We start from the raw sequence: 23,441 nt of genomic DNA, 5'->3' as shown, positions 1-23,441 counted from the left end.
CTGTGTATGGACAGTAGGATACTGGTACCTCATAAGGATGAGGTAAAAGACGAAATGAAAAATGCAAAAAAAAAGGAGATAAAGTTAGTGAGTAAGGATGATCCTCAGAGCCTGAAAAATGAAGATCAATTTAAAATTGATCTACTGTTTTTGAATCTTGAATTTTCTTGAGGTTTTCTTGAGGAATTGCTATTTGTGAAAGCTACCTTTGATGCAAATGAACTGGTTTTTTGAGAGAACAGATATCTTGAAGACCACCTGAGAGATCAGTGTGAATTAATACATTTGCTCCTTTGGGATAAAAAGCATTCAGTCAGCAAAAGCACCACAAACTGAAAGTGGTTATTTCCACTTACTCTTCTCTTTATTACCATGTCTCACCAGAAAAAAGTGTTCTTACTCCAAAGATAACAGTCATTCAGCTTGTCCTTGTACAGTGGGGAGAGACCTACGTGCTCAGAAAACCACACAAAGACTACTCTGCTGTGGCCCATGAAATAATTTCTGTCCCCAAACCTGTGTCTGCTCTACAAGGATCAGGTTCTTTGGTATCATGGGAAATATCAGTAAGAACATGAGGTAGTCAGTTCACCCCACTTGTTTATTACTAAAGTCAACTGATACCAAACCCTGCTTATTGCTGTTTCAAAAAATACTATATTTTGCTTCAGCTGACATCTGTGCATTTTGTGTGTTTTGCTGCTTTCTACCTTGACAAGAGAACAGAAGAGAGGAAAAATGCTAGAATATAGGCAAAGTTGTCCAACTTTGGTAGCAGCAGAGCCGTAGGGCACGTGAAATCTATTCTCATAGGCTTCTTGTTTGTGTGGGGTGCCTTGGTGTCTAATAGTACAGCTGAGTTCATGTGTGGCCTCTTGGATCACTGGATTGTATTTCACTCATCTGGACAGCTGCCTTTTTTTTTTTTTTTTTCACAAAAGCTGTAGGAATATAATACCTTTGGGATCTCTACCTGATGTGACTGAAATTATTCAATGAGTTACACAACTACTGGAAGGAATTGTGACAGCACAGGCAAAACACAAAAAATTAATTCATAATTTCCTCCTTTGCTTCTACTGATTACACAGCCTTGTTTTTTGGGTTTGGTGGTGTTGTTGTTTGCTTGTTTGTTTTGAGGATTTATTTTAATCATTCACCTGCTTTTGGCTTTAACAGTCCAGTTGTGTCAGTCCTGGATCCAGGTACAAATGAGTAGACAATCAGCACAGTCCTGATTGTGCTGAGACGAAAAACTGAGCAAGTGACAAGGCTCAGGACTTTTAGTCAGAGCGTTTACAATGGTGTTTTTATTTTGTTAATGACTCACTGTACTGATTCACCGATGCTTTAGTGAAAGCTGCCTTGTTCAGAGTCTCATTGTTCAAGCAGAGTAAATTGTTCCCAGTAGAAAAGCTTGAAAAAGTCCTCTGCTTAAACTAACAACTAAATAAAACTTGTTATTTTTAAGAACATACGGATAAAACTTTAATTTTAAGCAATAGCAAAACTTTTTTTATCCACCATTTTTTTGCTTGATTTTTTTTATTGGGAAAAGAATCTTATTCTGTCCTGACGCAAAAGCCATGAAGTATCCAAATATATAGGTGACTCCTCAAGCCTTTGGTACTTGAATGAAATCAGGACACTAGACCTTTAAATAGATGAAAATAGGGGCTGGAGGTGACTTGGGGGCTTTGAGGCATGGACTTTCATGGGGTGCATATCAAAACTTTGCTTCTGTTACTTTTGGTAAAATGTTCATTCTGGTAAGGAATGGCTTGAGCCACCCTAGAAGGTCCCTGTTCAGCTACTGTGCACTGGCTCTGAGTTGCCTCAGTAGGAAAAAAAAAAAAAAAAAAAACACAAAAAAACCCCCCAAAACAAACAAACAAGAAAACCAAAACTTTGCAACACATTAGATTTGCTTCCCACCTGGAAGCATTTAGAGGATGTAAGGGGGGTGAGGCTTCGCGTATCTGCTATAAAAACCAGGTTGTTGTAAATGACTTGCTGAACTGTTGCCGGTTTCATGCGCCGCACTGGATTTCCCTGCCCTTTCCAGCAGGCTGTTTGCGCCGGGAGCCGGGGAGGGCTGCAGGGCCGCTGTGTCTCCACCGCGGGGAGCGCGGGGCCCGGTGCCGTGCCCCGAGCGTGGGTGGCGCTCCGGGCTGCCGGGGGAGCCCTCAGGCGTCTGCGGACGGGACCCCATCCCGGCACGGGGCCGGCTGTTTGCTTTCAAAGCCTTTGTACCTCAGGTTACTTTAAGGCCGGTGCTTGGGGAGTTCTGCTAAGCTGGACCGTGTACGTTCCCTGGTTTGCCTGTAATTTGCAGTTTATGAGAACCAGATGGATGACTGAGCGCTCCGCGAGTTAGGGTAGGAATGGGAACTTCTGACATAAGAGCAGCTTTTACAGAAAACATTGAGTTAAGAAGATTCAGGCTCAAGCTAGATTGCTTCTTCCCTCCCCCCCCCCCCAGTTTTGTCTATTTTTACTGCATCATTGGTATGTGTCCAAGGAAAGTCGGCCATATCATTCGGAAATACAAGGGGATAAACTTTTGACTGTCGGATCTCTTCAGGCTGAGGGACTCCAGAGTAAATGAACTGGGAGAGAGAGAATTAAAAGGAGGGATTTCTTTAGATGAACTTTTTCGGTTGTCTGCTCTGCCGAGAGCAGTGTAAAATAACGAAGAAACTGCAGCAGCACTTTCCCACTGTCTTTCTAAATAATGTAAGTTACCCTTTCACGCTCATCTCTAAATGTTTGTGTGCTGTTTCTGCTTTGGAGTATTTTGTGAGAGCAGTGGTTTTACAGCCAGTGAGCTCTTGCCAGGAGCTCTGCTGTGTGAGTGAGTGAATTGTTTTGTCTTTCTTTTTCTTTCTTAAGTCAGGGTGGTAGCGGGGAAGCCGAGCAGTTTGACACCGCCTTTCTTTGACAGTCGTGTTAACTCGGCTTTAGCTCGGCTGTCGGAACCTTTAAACCTTTTCAGTGTTTGTGCAGAAATTTGTTTGTAGCTGGCAAAAGACAATAGCAAATGTTTTGATTGAACTGTGCATGTCAGGCTTGCCGTAAGAGCAGGCGTTTCAAAGGGGACTGTGTGATGCTATGTAAAGAAGACAGGATGTGACAATGGAAAACAAATGTTTCCTGTTCTTTAATATTTAAAAGAAATAATTGAAACAGAGCCAAGGAGTTTGCCTAGGAGAGAAATAGTGATGTTTATTCAAAGCAAAATAATGACTCTGTAAATCTGAGAGGACAATGCCAAGGTCTAATTAGGAGAGACAGTTTACTTTTCCCAGTAGTTCATTTTTTGAAGCTGGAAGTTGGCATTTATGTTGCCATATTCTGTGGTGCTTTTGTGAAGTGTAACTTGAGCCATTACCTGATTCATAGCTCTCCATAGGTTAGTGATGTAGGTTGATTACTCTCCCCTTAGTTCATTTTGCTATTTTCAAAATGCAGTCTAGGCAGACTGTCAGGCAGATTGATAGGTTTAAGTAAAAAAAAAAAGGGGTATAATTATAGATAATATACTAGGTAGTATACTAAGAATGAAGCAAGAAACAGACCAAGAAAATCATCCTGAACTCAAATATTTATCAGGCCAAAGCAATGACATAAATGTTAATTTACAGGGGGACAAATAAGAAAATTGTTGTGAAAGTGCAATGACTAAATAAATATTACTTAGATAAGGAGGTAGCTTAAGAAAAGTTGCTTTCTGTTCCAGCCTTGGATTTTTTGTTTTTGTGGGCAAAGAATTTATTATCTAGATAATAGTCTATGGCCAACTATTGTGATCTAATAGTCAGAAGTTTTTTTCCTCAAAATTCCACATTGCTGCTTGTGTGAAAACAAATGACATTGACTAGAAATACTAATGAGAGCTTCTAGACAATGTGAATATTTTAATAAAATTGGAAATATAAACTGTAGGGTTTGAAAAGCATATTAAAAGGTTTGTTTTGTTAAAATCTGTATGAATATGTTTATTTTCAAGTTAGTCCCGTAATTTTATGGATGATATCTAAAGCGTGGTTCTAGAGAGAAGGTACTGGAAAGCTGCTGTACCTGGTTTTGGGATTGCATCATCCTGCTCAAAAATACAGGCAGCAGAAAGAGGAGGTTGTTCCCTGTTTCCAGAGAGTTTGGGGGAGGAATCAGTCTGTTAGCTGCTAACAAAATGAAATAAGGCTTCTGTGCTTTGACCCTCATCCAGAACTGCTTACCATAAACCAAAGGTTTCCTCAAACATCTCAGCAAAACATTTTACAAACTTGAGTGGTGAAGACACTCCCATGTCTGACCTGGACCTGCAGTGCCCACAATTTGGTTATAAAGAACAGGTTTGTGTTTTCTTCGTGGAGGGTTCATTTCAGTTCTTGAGATTCATCCTTTTTCATGAGAAATGGCTTTGATAGGCCTTTAATAATTACATCTTTCTTCAGGGAGAAGGGTAAAGAGAGCTTTGGTTCAAGGAGCATCTGTAACACTGCTTGAGGAAGGAAATTTTAATTAGGTTTTATGACAGAACCAATTCTAGATTTGATTATAGGATTTCTGGGAAGAGGGAAGGATTAAAACCATACAAACAATTATTTCAGTCAAGATATTTCAGGGAAATATCTTTTGATTTCTTTATGTAATTTGCAAAGGGAGACAGGGAATGCATCCTTCTCGACACAGAATAAAAATTAGAAGTATGTATACATTTAAGGCTTTGGAGAAGTGGTGGAGGTATGTGTGTCTTAAAAGTTCATCCTTTTCATGGCATTGATATTTGATGAAACTTTGTGTTTGTGGCTAGATTTGAGACAAGCAGTGTCCACGGTCTGGTGGCACATGCAAGTGCTGTCTGAATTCTGCTATGTCCAGCAGCATGCACAATGTTTGGAACATTAGACCATACCTGGACCAAGATGGTAATTCTACTGGGGGATTTCCCCAGCCCATGATACTATTCTTTCTCTGACAGTCCTGGTTTTAGCTTGAAGCTCAAGTTGTTTACTGGAAAATCCCAGATAATTGGTGCTTGAAGCCATCATGAAAGCATTCTGGGCCTGTCTTTGCCTGATAATGGAATTTCATTAATTCATAACAAAACTAGAATTTGGACAGCTTATGCAAACACAGTGATGCTCCTGATTCCTTTGAGGAAAACTGAGGAATTCAATTAACTGGAAAGGTACTGGGTGTTCTAATCCAGAGAACAAAGTGTTGTACATTACTATACTGAAGCTGAAATTTAATCATTTGCATGAAGTATTAAACATACACAGTTCTGCAGAAACATGTATCACTGTGTCTAGACATATGAACTATTTTTATAAAAACAAAGGCACAATGTATAGTAGGTTAGGATAAATCCTTGGTAGTAGGTTGGGATAAATCCTTGAGCCACATGTAAAAGCATTTGATTTGATCTGCTGGCAAGCATATTGTCTCATCAGAATTAAATGTGTCTGAAGATACAAGTGTAGCTAGTTTGTACTGTTTTTTTATACACAGCAACAAGCATATATTACTGCAAATAGTAAATTCAGTTTATAATGTTCATAACACAATGGCATTATATAAGGGAATAACACTTTAGATTTAATCAGTTGTTTACAGACAATGCAGTATTCTGTATTATAAAATGCCACTAATTCCAAAGCCCTAAAAAATTTCTCCTGGAATTCTGCCCATCCATATTTGGCAGGGTAACATATATAAATGCTCCTTTTTCAGTTATTAAAGAACTCCAGTGACTGCCACATTGCAATCCACTGTAGCAAATGCTACACTTGGCTGACACCTTCAACCAAAATTATAATTCTCTATAATTATATGCTATTTCCAGAGACTGCAGGGGTTTCTTTTGTTTTCTGTAATGTTTCCTGGTAAAAATAACAAAAGGTGGGGAGAGCTAGCCATGTGAAATGCGTGGCATGGGCTGTTAAAAAAAACTAGACTGAAAACAAGAATCAATATTTGTTGGAAGAAATCAATATAGGAAAGAAAATAATGACTATTTAGAGGTTTTTAAAATACTGAAGTGACACAAGCAGGGCTTAGCAGTCACATAAATGTACTTCACCTCTCTATATCTCAATTTTTGTTAAGTTAGTTTTTAAGATATGATCCTTCTGTTTGAGTTGGACTTGCTTTTCTGTTTGGTATGTGACATGAATGGATTGCAGGCAGTCCCTTGGTGTGCTGTAAGGTTTGTGTTAACGGGTCTGTAAAGGAAAGAGCTGCTTGGTTGCAAACACTTAACAAATGAAATTTGGAAGAATTCCTGTTTTGTGCACTAGATCTTTTTTCTTCCTTTTTTTTTTTGATCAACTGAAATAAAGAATGCCTTCCACTAAACAAAGCTCAGGCTGACCTCTGGAGAAATGAAAATGGCATTTCATGTCAAACTTTCTGAATGGTTTTATTTCTGTCAAGACCACATTTTATTTCTGTGGTTTAAATAGATAAATATTTATTGTATGAATTGTAACGTTAAAGGTATTTGCCTTGGTTTTCTACCACAGGCTGTCTAAACATTTTCTGTCCACAATCTGTAGACATATTGCATGTCATTCCTTCTAATAATTGGGTTGCCTGGTTATATTTGGATTGGGCATCACTTATTTTGAAGGTAATTTTAGCTGGAAGTCAGTAATTTAGCTTGATAACAGTTTATAATTGGAATACCATACCATGAAACAAATGATGTAACATGTCACTAATGTTCTGTGTGGGGACTGCCAAGGATCTTAGTCAGCTGAGAAGTCTGCTGGCAACCAGGCAGCCTTCCTACTTGCTAGCTGGACTTTAGGGCAAAAACTCCAAGGCAAATCCCATTCAAAAGGAAAAATTGAAATTGGAAATGCAAATGACATATAGTTCTTGAGGTACTGAACCGGTAGATGCAGCAGGTAGATGTTGGCTGGCTCTATCCATCTGTCTAGTTGCAGTAGGATTAAAAGAGGCACAGCTAAATTAAGAAGAGACTAATCATAGACACGTGAAAAATGTTAGCAGCTTGTATTCTGGCACTTCTTACATTACGCAGTGACCCTGCTAACACAAGCATCAAAAGAAACTCATGCTGAAATGGCTGTGATGGTTTATTGCTAAATAGTAAACCTAGGTGGTAATAACATAAGAATATGCCCTGCCACTAGGAGAAGAGAAATGACTTAAAAAATTTACTGTAATCATGTATATACTTAATATTTCCCTGGAAGAACTCCAAACAACTCTGCTTTTTGTGGTCAGTGCTTTTGCTCATGTGTAAAAGTATTATTCATTCTGTCTCACTTTAAAACCATCTGAATATTATCAATTTTACATACATTGTAGGAGTGGTTAATTGCATGGATGGTGATTTTCAGTCCTTATGCCAAGGTGGATGCTCTTTGTGAAAGAGACATAAGGATTGAAGTAGATGCAATTACATTTGATCAGATTTTAAATGCTTGAGATGACTGTTCAGCAATTTGCTTGCTCCTAATCCAGTATGGATTTATTTGTCTAAGTGTTATTAGTCTGCCTAAACATGTGTATGATCAGTTTATTTATGGGTGACTTTCTGTTCTTTTGTCATGGAAAGCTATTTGTTTTGTGCTGCCATGAGCTTCTATTCTTGATTTTTTTTTCTTGAATGACAATCCCACTTCTTTTTTTTTTCTTTTTTTCTTTTTTCTTTTTCTTTTTTTTTTCTATTTTCTTTTCTTTTTTTTTCTTTTTCTTTTTCTTTTTCTTTTTCTTTTTCTTTTTCTTTTTCTTTTTCTTTTTCTTTTTCTTTTTCTTTTTCTTTTTTTTAATAAAATGTGTTTGGAATGCTAGTTTTGAGGATCCTGCTTCAGCAAATGTGTAATTTGGAAATTTGTCATGTCTGGACTGATGGCTTAAAAAGAGCTATAGTCCCTATGATGATGTATACTGCCTCATTCTACATCAAAGTTCAGCAGAACCTGGTTGTTTGTGAGCCTGAAGGTGTGTGATATCTACCATTGTGTTTTGTGAAGTGCTCAGGAGTTAATTTAGCAAGGGAAGAACAGTGCCCATGTTATTTTGAACTACATAACTCTGAATAGTATGAAAACATGAAAGTGCAAAATGCTCCTGCACCTTTTGCAGAGCAAAAGCCCTCTGAAGTAGTGATGGAATCTTGAGAAAATATGCTTTTCTTACAATTACTTACAGAACAACAACAGATTGCATCAAAAGATTGTGCTGAACTTGGAAATGTTCTTGAAAAGATCCCAACAATTATGGGTTTTGTGTGCCTCTGAATGCATTAATCTCTGTAGTGGTCCTTGGAGAGACAGTAAGTGTCCCATATTTAGCCCCAACCATATTAGGCCCATGATCTGTACTATTTGAGAAATTGCATATTTTGTGAGAAATGGGACTTCCAAAATAGCAGGTGTCAGCAGTTTCAATGATGTCTTCGGGGCCCCCTGGTTCTTCTGTGAACAGCTGTAAGTTGCAAATACTGTAAATCCCTCTACTTAAAAATTCTTCAGGAACTACAATGACCCCCAGGAATGAAAATGCAGGACTGAGGAGCAAGCCATTTACAACATACATAAACTCATGAAGAGGAAAAGCTGCCATATTCCTCTGCATTCACACGGGTTTTTTGGTTTGGTTTTGCTTTTTCTGTTCCTTTTCCAGTAAGCAAACAGTATTCATGAAATTCCCTTCTGCAACTTTCTCTCCTGTAATCCCTCTATTGGTGGAAGTGTTAATGTAAACCTTCAGGGATTAACTCCCACAAGATAAACCTCTGCAGGTGCTGGTTTGTACTGTTTCTAGGTTATTTTGTTGGGGTTTTTTTTTTTTTTTTTTGGTGGTTTTTTTTTTTTTTTTGGTTGCTTTGTTGTTTTTGTTTTTATCTTGAAAGCAGATTTAATTTGATATCTAGAACTCAAGTAATTGCACTGTGCTGAAGTTAGGAAACCTAGGGCCAACATATCAAGTAGAGCCACAGATTATTTCATAGCCTCTGATGGTGGTTTTTTCTCCTGAGTGTTACTCTGACACAGTACTACAATATGGGTTAATATGTGGTCTTTCCAAAGTGCTTCTAAGTTTTACTGGATCCTTTTCAAAGAACTGGTTCTTCTCTTATTACATAATTCTGAGTCTGCTCTGAGTAGTTTTGGGAGCAGCAGATCTTTGTGCATCTCAGCTCAGAAAATATAAGAAAGATAAAATTAAGTGTTGCACCATGAATATTACATTCTCTTTATCAAGTAAGCAGTGATAACTTTTTGTCTTGCATCTAAAACAGCTGGAAATAAATTTTGATTGTAAAATACAGACATGTTCTGAGATGCTTAGTTCCTAATTAAAGACAAATAATTTTTCATAAGTTTACAAAAGTAATTCTTTACTTAAAATCTCTCAGTGGAGATAAATGCAGCCCTTTATTACCCAGAGAAGGAAGACATTAAGTATTGGAGGATCGTTCTATAAGAATTGCACTATATGTTCTGTGTAGGCAGAGAATCCCCTCATCCCTTAGCTTCCTCATTTTAATTAGGTTTTACTATTCCATCCTATAAAACTTAGTAAAAACCAAATTAGATTAGAGCATGTAAAAATGTTTGTATAGCAAGATGAATTTGCAAAAAAAAGAAAAAAGAGTAGTTCCATTTCCTCTGTTGGCACAGTTTAAAATTTTTGTTTGTCTTATCAGAAGCTGACATATTACACAGTCTTGAATACAGTTAATTGTAAAAGCAGGAAGATTTCTTCCCATATTTAACTTTTGGGATGGGTTTTTATCTGTGCTCCTGAATGGTGGCCTTTATCCTCTGAACAGCCTGCTCTGAAGATGTGCACAGTCTGAAGGGACCTCTGATGATGAAGGTGTGCAGCTTTTAAATGAGAAGAACCAGGACAGTGATCAAGGCATCATTTCCCCAAGCTCTATGACATTGCTTAACACATTAATAATACAGAGTACCTATGCAGAGAAACCAGAAAAAGGAAATATCACTGGAAGTCTCTTTTTTTTTTTTTTTTTTTTTCTTAAGGATGAAGTAAATTTGAAAAGGTAAGAGGAAGAGGGAAAAGGAGTGCTAGGTTATTATTGTATTCACTATAAAAGGTTCTCTGCTTGGGGTGATGCTTAGTCATTCACCATTGTTGGGAGTCTTGTCTGTGTGACTTGTAATGGGTAAATGAAATGCTAAAGGCCCTGAGTGGCATTTCTCATGCAACAGTGGTGTAATAAGGCAGATGTCTGAGGGATTCTTTTCACCTGACATCCCTAAATGGCCCAGCTTTGCAAAGTGGCCCTCTTTTTGCAAAGAAGCAGCCCTGTAAAGCCATTCGTGGCAATTAACTATGCCAAAAAGGAGTGGCTACTATGAGGCTTCTGTGATGTCTGCTCTGAGTAATTTGAAGGTTTGTCTGGGTCAAATCAAAAGTAAATCTAGCCTAGCCTTATAATTTGGATGGGTACTGACAGTAGATGCCTACAGAAGAGCACAAGAATGGATCAGAGATATCCTGGTACTCTTTAAAATGATCTTCTGCATTCAATAATTTGTGCTTCCAGTTCTGCTCCTGGTAGAGGTGGTGTCTTTAATAAATTTATTCACCAGGAATTTGTCCCACTCTCCTGGAATGCCTGTAAAATATTAACAACTGTAGCACCCTGGACAATGGGTTTCACAGCTCACAGGGTGAATTATCCAGCACATTACTGGTATCTGCAAAAGAAGCTTCTCTTCTGTGGACTGTAAAAGGAATAGTAAGAAGCAATAGATACAAATAATGAAAAAACAATACATTGTGAATAAAATTTAACTCAAGTGGACTCCACCTGCCAAAAACCTAATGACTACTGTTTCATCAACCTTCCAAAAGCATTTAAGTTATTTGGAATACGTCCTAAGAGCTGCATACTGTGGAATCTGAGTTAGAGAAGTTATGTACCTGAGGCAGGGCTGTCTCCATGTCCTGTTTGTAACTGGCTTTCCACTAGGATTTCTCAATTCCTTGTACTATCAGTGCTTACATCTGGTTAGTCTGCATACACCTCTCATGGGTTTTATCACTTAGGTGTATAATCTGTTTCAGTAACAACATGGTGCATCTTGTCACAGTTATCACAAGGACTATTTCTAAAATCTCAGCCAGTTCTTATATCCACTTATAGAGTTTGCAAAGGAAAGAGGATGCTAAGATCTGCCGCTGTTCCTGACTGCAAGAGTTTCATACTATATGAGCCACTGTCTTGCACCTCTTTCTTTTCAAAGACACTCCTTATCTAAATCTAAATTGATGGCTGGCTATGCAAACTTACATCCTAGTTTAGAAAGTGCTTAGTGTCACAGATACAGTCACATAGCAACAGTCTAACTGTGTTTGGCCTTAAGATACGGGTTACCTATGTTTGCAAGGGAGCTTGTATGCTGTGTAGCAGGTGCCTATCACAGCAGGATTCTGGTACTTGAAAGAGATTCCAGGGACTATCACAATCCAAGTGATAATGTGGTTGATTTAAGACAATATTGTTCTTATCTCTCTGATGCCAGATTTTTTTCCAAGGGCTTTTTTTTTGTTTAACAGACAGATGCATTCACATGGTTATTATATTATAGTTTCTGATACTGTTTCCTAATTTGCTTTTTGCATACACAAAAATGTAGTTGGCTTCCTATAACGTAAAATGGATGTCTTTTCGTGTAGAAATGAATGTCCTGTATTTCCCAGTTCAACTTGGGAGAGTCTTAAAATTGTGCATATGAGTGGTTCTCCTTTATTTCTCTTTCATTAGTTGTTGCTTCTTAAGTTGTGATGCCAGTTGAAAAGACTGACATTCATGCAGGAGTGTATGTACAAGGTCTCCTGAGAATGTCATTTTTGCAGAAATCTAACCTACATCAATGCTGAGCCTTTGCTTATGAGCAGCCTGGCAATGCCCCATAAGGGCCTTTGGGCATCTGGCCTGAACCTGCAAGAGATGTCTAAGAGGAAGCTTAGGAGAGTTGTTTTTGGAGATGAAGGGTAAAGGTAGACAGCTTCGTGTCATGTATAAAACCTTTCACTTCAGGGAGGAGGCTTGGGGAAAGCCTGGGCTGAGCCAGAGTGGCTGCTTGGTCGGACTGTCTGGGGATCCTGCCCACCCAGCGGTTTGACGGACTTTGCAGGCAGATAACACGTGTTACTGTGGCTGTGGTAGAACTCTGCTGTGGAAGCACATGCTGGGAATTGATGCATTCCTGCAGGCAAGGCACAAGGTGCAGGGAGCACTTAATCCCTGCTGTGGAAAGGTTTCAGCTATTTCCAATAACAACAGTTCTTTAAATAGGAGTGCTGGCGGGCAATCAGCAAATGAGTGTCCTTGCTGAGGACTGGAAGGACATGTTTACTGGGTGAAGTTCAGCCATTGGGTGTTTCCAGGTTTTGAACTGCTGGAACTGACTGCTGGAAAGTCAAATAGAGTGTCCCTGTGAGTGTGGAGGTGGAGGACACAGCGTCAGAGCTGGCACACTCGAGCTCTGAGCACTTTGAGCTCCCACCGAGCTGTAGATGGCTTTTTGCTACGGTTGTTTGGGCTGTTCAGCTCCTGTGCCCACAACCATTGTTCAAACCCACAGAGCTACTTTTGCCAAGGTTGTCCTGACATTGTTTCTCACTACTGCCTGTGTTGCCATACTACCTGCTGCACATAGCTATGTGTTTACCTACTTGCTGTGAAAGCTCAGCATTGCACTTTTGCCAACATAAAGAGCCTGCCTGGGTAAACTTCTGCCTGCCACCTAACGCTTGAGCAAGGTTTTCTCTGAACCCAACGGCCACCTACATGTTTAGACTTATTGCTGTGTTTTTGAAAGATATTTTGGTTCAGAAGAAGACTTGGCAGATATAAAAGTTAACATTGTTGCTGGGCTGTGGACAAGAAAATGAGGTGGGTACTGTTCAACAGCTAAGGTAAATATGGAGGTGCAGCAACCAATATTTTATGTTTAAACAGTATAAATGTTACAGAGCATGTGAACCTGATTTCAGGCTGCTCACATGCTGGAGAGGAGCTCTTTTTTCTCCCTCCTTCTTAGTCCTTATTTCAATATGTGCTTTTGTGCTAAGATGATAATTCCTTCCCTTTCTGCCTCCATTTTTGCTGTTTTTAATACTTAGATTCTATCTCCTGTTTCTTGCTGTAAGACACCTAAGGTGGTTTGGGTTCCTTTACCTCCTAGGTTGTGTTTCATGTGTTATATTTGATGGGAAGTGGGAGTTTTGAAGGCTGCAAGAAAAACAATCTAAAGGATTGGTACTCTCTTAAGTTAATTTTGTGAAGAGGTTACATGGCTTGTAATGATTGCTGAGTGCAGCCTTCTCCCTTGCTGATTTGAACTTCATGGTAGTTCACCAAAATCCTACTGAATTAAATGGAAACAACAGAGTAACTTTTTGGTGGTCATCAGAGAATATGTGACTATACTCCAGCACCTGAAGTGTGTCATCTCCCCTAAAGTGAGAGCTGCAGTGGACATGCAGTGTGGCACAGATGCCGTCTCAGGAGCGAGTGGAGGGGATGGTCTCTACAATTTTCACCATACAGCTCAGTACTAAAAGCATTGAACATTTTCTGCTTGCATTTATTGTTTTTTCTTGTTGCTCAGCAACTCTGAAGAAAATGCCTAGAGCATTTTTCAACATATCTTATATCTAATAGTATGTAGAAAAGACCAAGGACCTCTTTTCAAATAGATTCCTGATCAGCTTCCTTCTTTTTGCTCTATTGCGTGTTTTCCTGCTCCTGGAAGTGTTAACAGTAATTAGTGTGGAGTCTTCATGGAGCACTTTTATTTCAAGTAACATTTCCCAGCAGATGTTTATGGAAGCAGCAGTGTTTTCAGGTGCACTTTTAATTATTTGTCAGTTCAGCTTGGTTTTATTTGTGCCTGTGTACCTATAAAGGCTGAACAGAGACCTGTCAGTGTTCAGAGAATAGGTAGACCTAGAGAGTAAAAAATGTCTAAATATAAGGGTGATGGTAACAGTACTGGTAGTCAGGGAAGAGTTTTTTTCAGTAGAGATGCTCTTACTGCTTTGGATGGCAAGTATAAAATTTAAAATTCTTTTACTTATGACTGTATAACATCTAGTTCCTGAAATAATTACTTTGACATACCTTACTGCAGATTTTTTTAGAGCTCACCTGAGAGTATGACATTCTGTTAAACATGGAAAGGGCCCTAAGTTACAATTCTGATGCTATAATTTAATGTGATACTTTTATCCTTTTCTTTCCCTTGATGTGTCCTTCCTATTAATTTCCTACCCCTTCTCTTTGAAATCTCCTTTTTGAGAATTTGGGGTATTTGGTTGAGGATTCATGGATGCCCATCCATGCGTTGTTGTCTCATGTGCAGTAAATTTAGTGTGTTCCAGCTGTTTTGGAATTTATTGTGCAAGACCCTGACTCAAGAAGAGTTAATGAACACCTCAGACAAATAACCTCTCAGTTGGTGATGACTGTGTGATCACACAAGCTCTAACCTGCCAGACTTGTCCCTTGGTGTGTGCCGTGCAGCCACCAGTAGGTGCCCTCTCCGTCCAAAGACAGGAGAGCTGGGAGATAGGGTCTCTGGGGATGGAAGCAGGACTATTCACCTCCCAAGTGGGGTGGAGAAGGGCTACTGCAGAGGCACAAGTTGTGGGGATGAGGAGAGAATAAATGTGGGTATTAGATGCCAGCCCTTACCTTCCCTGCACAAACTGGAGTGTAAAGCATTAGTATGGTGATGTCTTAAGAGGTCCACCCACATTTCAGGGGCTCACCCTTTTGTGAGCTTTGATTACAGGATGGGGAAAGGAGGAAGAAAAAAGTATAAATCATTAAACATGTAACACTATTAAGCAAGGCTTTAATTTGTAGCAGTGGGTTCTATTCCTGTTATTCCTGTGCCTTCAGCAGCTGAAAACTATTTTAAAAAAATCTAATTCATGACATCTGCATCTGACAGTGATACTGAAGGTCAGCCCATTGCTGTGCAGAAGGAATGCCAGAATACAGAGATTGTTTCTGGTGACTGCAGTGCCACCTCAATGGCAATAGGAGGAAAAGAAAGAATAATTCGGAGGGGAGAAAAGCAGATTGTGTCTGGTGCTGCCTGACTTGCAACTTCGGTGGTGGAGAGAGGCAGGAAGTGCAGGCTGGCTGCCAGGAAGGCTCAGGCTGGCTGAGCAGGGAGGCCAGGCTGTCCCAGCCGTGCTGCAGCTGTGCTGCAAAAGCCGCAACCTTGGCAAGCTGAACCAGGCATAAGCAGAAGGTAGAAGGAAATAAAAGAAGGTGGCAAAGTCATAGGAGGATGGCTGCTGGGCTGCTGGGAAAGTTTCCAGCATTACATCCCAGGCAAACCTTTCAAGTTGTTTGCCTCCCAGGCTTTGACAAATCCCTTGTGTTGTATCACAAGCTTTGGGAAAAAGCATCTGCTCTGCTGGATCATAAGATGAGGGAGTGACCATGGCTCACGGCTGTGGTTGGTGGGGAGGAACCAGGACGTAGCAGAGCTTCTTTTGGGGCAGACATGCTCTCTGGCTACAAACCCACAGTGGGAGGAAGCTCTTGCTGTTCTCAGAGGGTGTGAGCTACAGCCTGGACTGCTGGAGGATGTGGATTGAGGACTGGAAGTTGCTCTTGCTCTGTGGAAGCTGCTGGTTCTGCATGGGTTCACAACTGCAGCAGTGAAAGGTAAAGGCCACCGGCTCATAAGGAAGGCTTAGGCCCCTTGATTCCTGGTTGCGGGCATGGCTCCACAATGGCAAAACTTAGCTGTTTCACCCCACTTGCTCTCCTGGCACCAGGGTCAAATTAGGGATGCGTGGAACTGTGTGATGGCTGTAACAGCACATCCTATGCTATATTTGTGTTCCTAATCTAATCCTCATTTCCAGCATGTTGGCTTTGGGTAATTGATTTCTGGTCTCTCACATCTCTTACTTTTCAGTCAGCCTTAATTGCCAGGACTGTATTAGCTGGTCATTTAGTTTGAACTAACCCAATATTTTTTTTTTCTGCTGACCTTAAAATCTCTTGTACAGCAGGGTGAGCTAGACTACTCTCATTCAGTCAGTTTATAGTATAGGCTTCAGTGCAGACCATTAGTCTTAACTTGGAGTGTTTGGATGACTTATTTAATATTATCAGTATCTACCTATGACCTGTAAGTTAACTTTGAGGGGTTTTTTTGTAGCTTAATAATCATGGCCTCCCTAAGAATATGAATTCAGGTTGTGTTTGTAACAGGAGAAACAATAAGTTATTCAAAACCCAGGACATTTACAGGGGATGACAAGAGAAGCTAGATCACTCTTCCACGGCACTACAAAGATGGCATGTACTATGTATTTTCTTCTCCAGAACTTTCTTCAGTGGTCAGCAGTGACACAGATAAGTCAACAGCAACAATGAAATGCAGCAATTTTCTGAGGAAAAGTAGCCTATTCTTTTTAAAATAAAAACAGAAAAACAACAAACAAAACAAAGCATATAATGACCACCCCCACCCCCATCTCCCAGCACAAAAGACATGCACATACAATAAACCTATTTGAATGAGTCTGGTTGTAACTGCTATGGGGGTAAAGTGCAAGATTGAATCAATTTCCTCTTCACTAAGGAGAAGGAACCCACGTATCAACACATAACAAGAAAAATCTCAGAGAAATGCTATGCCTTTTGTCTCAACTTCCTTGCCACAGTAGCACGTTTTTGTTCTGTTGAAGAAGCAGGATAATTTGTGGAGTATCAGCTCATTGTCAGCAGGCAACTTTTCAGAGTTAATTTTAAGAGAACAGCACTTTGAAGGAATCTCTCTTTTGGAAGTGTATTTCCCTATCAGAGTGGCTGCAGCTGTGGCTCCAGCAGTCTCCTTTGGCCATGAGGTATGTTATGGGATCTGTTCAGAGGGGTATGTAGTCCTTACTGCTGACCATCAATGGAAATAGTAATTTGAGTGATATTGGTCATTCTGTTTTAGCATATGTAAATGCAGTGTTAGAAATGAGCAAGCAACTAAATTGTGCCTGCACGCTTCTGTCCGACAGTCTTCAGTTCTGGGGGTGCCGCTCCTGAACTTTATCACTTGATTTTTGTTATAAGTGTCTTGTTCCACTGGCAGAAATAAAAAAGGCCTTGTATCTTCTTGTTGTGGGAGTGAAACCTTTTGCTTGTTCTTTGCTATACAGATTCCTCAGACAGTTTAAAAAGAAAAACAAAAACCTCCCTGAACCAAAGAATAAAAAAACTATGTCTCCAAAAACATGCCTGAAATCTCTGGCCTTTTTTTAAACTGTGAATCCTGCTGTCCAGATGCCTGCTGCTCTTAAATGTTGGAGCTAAAATGAAACATACCTTGTGCTCTCTCTTTGATTGAGTTCAGCACATGTTAAGGGAGTTAGAGGGGCAGTATTTTGGCACAGGCACCCCAAACCATGATACATGCACACATGCTGCCTGATGTTTCATTTCAGGTTATAAACTGGATTACAACATGCCTTCACCCTGTGGGCATATTGTCCAGGGAAACCAGGCTGGATCTGTCTGATGCATAAAATGATCTGGCTAAATGATCATTAAGTGGAAAGTAAAGAATGTGTGCAGAATTTGTATTTTCAACAGGAATTTAGATTACATTTCAGTCACACTAAATGATTTTTAATACTACTTAACTCATCAATTCAAGAGTGGAATAAAATGGAAACCGTGCTTAAAGAGCTTGGGACAACATTTTAAACTTGTAAAATAGCTGTATCTGTCCTAATTAAGTCGGGGTGGCAGAGAGAGTATTTAAGCCCCACGTGTTTTCTTATTGATGCAAATGGTGCTTTGTGTTCTTTTATTTGTGGGAAGCTTTGTTAGCCTCAGTTAGCTGAAATACTTGCATATGATTTGTTTTTTTCAAAAGAAAAGATACACTGTATTTAGAGATGCTAATACTACCTTGTCTGCAAAACCCACCAGCTGTTATACTGGAAGACAAAGCTAATTCTATGTTGCTTTACTTCAGTAGTGTCTGCATATTCACAAGCAGCTTTTTAACAACCTTCTCTGCTTAGCTGAAAAATGGCAGGCACCAATTTTTTTTTTTTTATTTCTTTGGTAACAGCCTAGTAAAATCAGAGTTGATCTGTGAAATTTTAAAAAATGTAAGCAAGTAAATAGATTAAGTATGATAATAATAATAATATACATTTTCATTAATGTTTATAGAAAAGTTGAACAGTCTGTTAGCTTTGATTCTCAAATTCCTTGAATATGAGTTTACTACTTGCTGCCTTGAATATTTGACTTGAGACTGAGTCAGGTCAAATATATGGCTCTGTAATAGAAGCTGCTGCTGGTTTGTGTGTCAGTAGCACAGTTTTCCGGAGAGGCTCTTTGCTTCTGCTTTAAACATCTGGAGAGAGACTAAGAGCGTTTTTGGGGTCTTTTGTTGCTTCTTAAAGTTGGAGCAGGGAAGAATTACGTTCCAAGAAATACCCAGAATCCTGGAAAAATCTGAGTGGAATCATTAAATGTTAAACTTTATCTTCTTTATAAACGAAAGTGCTTTCGTTTTATCTCTGGCAGCTGTCCTGGTAATGGGTGTTATGTAATACTTGCTCTCTCCTTCGGAGTTAAATCCTTTTTCCGATTTGTGAGTAGTATTTGCATATGTATTTCTTAGCTGCATTGACATGCCAGATGCACAGTGGTAGCTGTCTCCGCCTGCTAATCCTGTAATAACATTCTGGTGACCAAATTCAATGGCCGTGCGCGGAGCCTCGGAACAGCTGATTGCTGAGTAGGGAGGAAAAAAAAGAGCCCAGCGAATCTGGTTGCAGCTCTCTGCTGCATCCCCATCCCACAATGCCTTGCACCATTTGCTGCAGTCTTTCTACACAGGCTGAGTGAGAAAAAGATGTGCTAAATAAAGATTGATTGGTTTGAATCCTGAAGGGGTCTCCCACTTGTAAATGACCCAGGGAGAAAAAAAAATTCATGACGACTTCAGTGGGCCTCCTCTTATTCTTCCATTTTTCTTTCCACCTGTCCTCTTCATGGAATGGAGCGTCATTCCTTAGAGCACAAAATCTCTTGTGCATCTAATAATGATTGTGCTGTGATAGGGACTCCTTAGCAGTCTTAAGCGTGAGGCTTGAAATATTAACAGATGATGGTTTGTTCGTTTGGATTACTGCGGAACTGCAGCTCCGTCCCTGCAAGGATTTTATCCTCAGCACTGCACTGATTAAGCTATTTTTCTACAAAGATGGGTAGGTCTGAAATGCTCAAGTTTGCTCAGTGTTATTCCTGGTGGCTGCTGCTGGGTTGCTCCTGTTTTAGCCCCTGATTGTTCATTACATTTCTGCATGCTGTAAGAATGAAGAGAGTTGCTGTGTTTTAAACAAGGCACTAAGCTGATTGCAAGAGTGGGAGAGAAAGGAATGCAAATTTAGCTTATCAAGACTTTTACACAAGTGGACTGTATGGCGGTTCTGATTATTAATTTGCTCAGTGTGTTCTGTATTGGCTAATCTGGGGGCTGCTGCTAGAAATGGCTTGAATCTCTTCTTTATTCCTACAGACTGTGGACAGGTGATCTATCTGTTTTAAGGACTTTAAAGCCTCCGCTCTCCCAGTCCTTGAAGCAACATTATTGAGGTTCCCCACCCTTTCTTATGGCTCTGGAGGCCTAACTGTTCCTTTGGAAACGTTGCCATTGGAAACCTATTCATTCATAGTACATGAATAGACCCTGTAGGTTGTGAATACCATTGATAAGAAGAGGATGAATAAGCTGTAACCAATTTGTTCTCCTCAGGCTGTACTTTCAAGCTAGTTGCAGCTCTGGCTGGGTGGATTTCAGAGACAGCAGTGTATTGTAACACAAAATTCTGCTCTTTTAGGAATAAAATCCTGTGAAGTGAACAGTTACTTGATTCCTCAATGTCTTTTCTCGGTTGGGAAACTAATAGAGAATTTTCAGGAGTTCCAGAGCTCATTTGAGGATACCTGTAGAAAGGATGCATTTTTCTGTTACATGTCTCTATTTATCTGAAACAACTCTTCTGGAACTGTCATTTGCTATACCGACCGTGATTTTTTTTTTCTTTTCCTCCTTTTCCAGTGCTATAGGAAGTTCCTTTTATATGGGTGGGGCCGCACCCTGGCTTTCCTGAAGGCATGCATGCATAGCGGGGCAAAGCTTTCTGCTAGCTTAGAGAGCCATTGTTTTCTCCTTTCTTTGCTGTTCAGTACATTTTAAATGAAAATCGTATCTCCAAGCAGAAGGAAAAAGAGTGATGCTGTTTTTGGGGGGTGCTGGGAAGATAGCGATCCTTGAGCCTCAAAAGGGCGACAAAGGGAGTAAATTTCAGAACCCTTTACTGCACTTGGTTTAGCGAACCTGAATTTGGTTTTGCGTGTGTGTGTGTGACAGATAAATGGGTGGGGGCTTATGTCTTGTTTGGTGCAATGTTTCCTAGTGCTTTAGCTTTGCATATTTAAATTACGAAGTGTAACTACATGGAGAAGTAAGAGCCCCATTTTCGAAGCTCATGCTTTAGCTGCTCTGTTTTGATTGTAAGACATAATGAACCTCTGAAAAGCACTCTGGCATTTTTTGAGCTCAGAAGATGCTACTTTAAAAAAATAACATTTTTCATGTAAAAGTAGGGTTACTTTGCAAAATCTCACACTGCTAATACATTGAAAGCTTACATTGCTGCAAGCATAGCAGTAAATCAGAAAAAATACTGTTGGGTGAAATTCAAAAACGTTGTCTAAAATCTTCAGATTTTCTTCAAAGACTCTTTGATTGTACAGTTGCTTTCATTGAGTGAATGAGCAAAATCATCCTTCTCATAGCTACATCACATTCATCAAGATTACATCAAAGGTGGAATTGCCTTAGAGAGGCTGCAGAATCCTGCAAATGCCATACTCATTTGCAGAATCCTGCAAATGCCATACTCAAATGCCATACTCATTTTTAAAGGGACTATTAGTGTGAGAAGTTGTACCAGGTAGTGGCTGAAGCTTGAAATGTACAGGTGAAATTCTATTTCCAGGTGCATGTTTTAAATCTGATTTATGTGAACACAGGGGATAAATGACAGTCATAGCCTGCTGCATTTCAGATAAAATACAGAGTATTAAAAGCACTTATTTCTGAATCATGGTTTCTTTCGTTGACAAAGCTTAAAGGATGAGCATTTGAAAAATAAAGTAGCTAGCATGAGATTTGTCTATGAAATGCTAAGAATTACTTGATTTTGTGGTGACATTGGAGGAATGTGAAAAACTAAGATGAAAAACAGGCTAAATCAATATTATTTTTTTTCAGCCAGCAGCAGATTTTCTTGTGTAACCACTATGTGCTGTTGTAGCTTTACTTGATAAGGGAAAGATGAAGTACAGAAAATACCTGGCTGCTAGAGAACTTTCTTCTGTTAAATGACAGGCAGCATTCACTGGAGACCTATTCTTTCATATCTTAAGTACAGCTTTTTCCAGTAGTTTATGTTCAGTCTATAACAAAAAAATTATACTGTTGGTGTTTCCAATTTGGAAACCATGATTTTGATAAGAAATCCTCCTGCTTCTTGTTATCTTGCCTGTTTTATTTGAGTCCCTGCCTCTAACATTTGGGGAGGGAGGGTGGGAGGCAAACACAGCTGTGTGAGTGGTAGAATGAATTTTCCTTTTGAAACATGTTGCTGATGTTCTGCATGTTAAGCTGCCAAATGTATGAATACATTAATGGGAATTTGATTGTCTGGTCTTTCTACTCTGTTTTGTAAAAGCCAGATATTTTGGTTCCATTTCTTGTAAAGCCACCTTTAACTCAAGCTTTTTAAAAGTAATGTGGTTTGCTAATTGGTCTCCTAAGGTTAATTCTCTGTGATTTTTGGCATTTAAATAGGAAAAAATAATTTGTGTTTACGTAATACATTTTATCTTACTATGGGGAAAGAATTTTTTTTAATATTAAAAAATATGAAAAAGACATGCAAATATTATCAATCCTGAAATCATGCATTTTTGGGTCATGAGCAAACATGATATTTTATGAGTACTAGAGCAATTTTTATAATTGCAGTTTCCCCTTCCCCGGTATAAAAGGAAACAAAAGGACTTGCCATAAGTGTTTTCCATCGAATGAAATGTCAGTTACTGCTGTTGGGTATTTGAACTGTGAATAACTTTATGCTGCTGAATTTGCTAACACCGAGGCGATGCCCCAGGAACCTGTTATCAGGGAAGCCAGCAGAGCTGACTTATGATCCATAATCATTGTCATTATCCTAGAAATAGCCCCTTGCTCAGTGTAGTAAGTAAAACACAGCAGTATGGCTAAGTACACAGCTCAGGAAGAGCAGCATGGGTTCAACTGACAGTCTAGTGTGCTGTTCGTTCAAGCACAGGAAGAAGACCTAATGTAACACTAACAATAAAATGCTACACAGGTCATGCAAAGCATTCTGCTTTGCATGACCTTTGAGCATGATCAGCAGAGGGCTTGTTGTTTCTGTCTTGGAAAGCCTGAACTGCCCTCAAGCTAGATCTCAAATTGTCTGAAATGGGTGAGTAAAAAGGGGTAGAAATTGTTCAGGAAGCAGTTAGACCCCTCAGGAGTGTACCTGCAGAGAAGAAGGCCGGCTGGGCTGCAGCTCAGAGAGAAGAGGAGCCAGTTCCGCTGTGGGTGCGGGAGGTCTGGCAGAGCTCGGTGCTGCGGCACTCGCGCCTGCACCTCCTGGCACTTCAGCCTGCTAGAAATGCTGATGGACAGGAGTTCCTGCTGGGCCACCCTGCCAGGGACGCTGCTTGCCAGGTTTCCCTAAACTATTTTAGCAGGCAGTTTACTTTTTTCTGTGGTTGCTTCCATCCTTTTCCTCCTGTCTTCTGTTTTCACAATTTATTCTATTATTGGCTATAATCTGTATCTCCAGCTGAAAAGAACCTACGTTTTTCTCTCCCTGTGCCTTGTTCCAGGACAGGAGGCGTTCCAAGCCTGCTCTCATCTCTTTAACCTGCGATTTTAATTCTAACAGTTAGTAGACTTTTTTCTTAGCCTTTTATTTCATGCTTTGTGTGCCAGATTATGAAGAATCCTCAGTCCTAGAAACATGATTCTTACTACTAGTTCTGCCTAGAATTACATTTTTATTGCATTTATTATTTGAATGTGCTTCACATATCCTTCACCCTGCCATTGCTGATTCTCAGTGGCTATCAGTTGCCTCTTCTTTGCTCTGTTTCTTTTATCATGAGGATTTTCATTGTGTCTACCTCATCCCTACTGGTGATGCAGAATTTGAGCATTCCTTCCCAGGGGCTGTCTGGTTCGGGGGCTTCCTGAAGTCAAAATCTACGATATTTTTGGCAATACCAGCACCGACAGGGGAAAAAAATTGTTAGGTGAACAATTTTCAAACTC

The 23,441-nt window shown here is 39.7% G+C and overlaps 1 protein-coding gene across 5 annotated transcripts in view; it reads left to right on the top strand.

The window, feature by feature from the left end:
• TRIM2 (tripartite motif containing 2) overlaps window positions 1-23,441 on the top strand; it is an 87,507-nt gene that overhangs the window by 25,692 nt on the left and 38,374 nt on the right. For 3 of the 5 annotated variants that reach the window (XM_058803447.1, XM_058803449.1, XM_058803445.1), the window contains exon 1: window positions 18,941-19,275. The exons of 1 other annotated variant lie outside the window; for it this stretch is intronic. The gene's annotated coding sequence lies outside the window, so the exon portion shown is untranslated. Of the gene's footprint in view, window positions 1-18,940; window positions 19,276-22,996; window positions 23,055-23,441 lie in introns of those variants that run through there. One more of the 5 variants, XM_058803448.1, reaches the window with a different exon arrangement.

Source organism: Ammospiza caudacuta, chromosome 4, assembly GCF_027887145.1.
Source record: "Ammospiza caudacuta isolate bAmmCau1 chromosome 4, bAmmCau1.pri, whole genome shotgun sequence".
Taxonomy (NCBI): Eukaryota; Metazoa; Chordata; class Aves; order Passeriformes; family Passerellidae; genus Ammospiza; species Ammospiza caudacuta.
The sequence above is the reverse complement of the archived record's forward strand: the minus strand, read 5'-3'. Positions and strand labels throughout refer to the sequence as shown.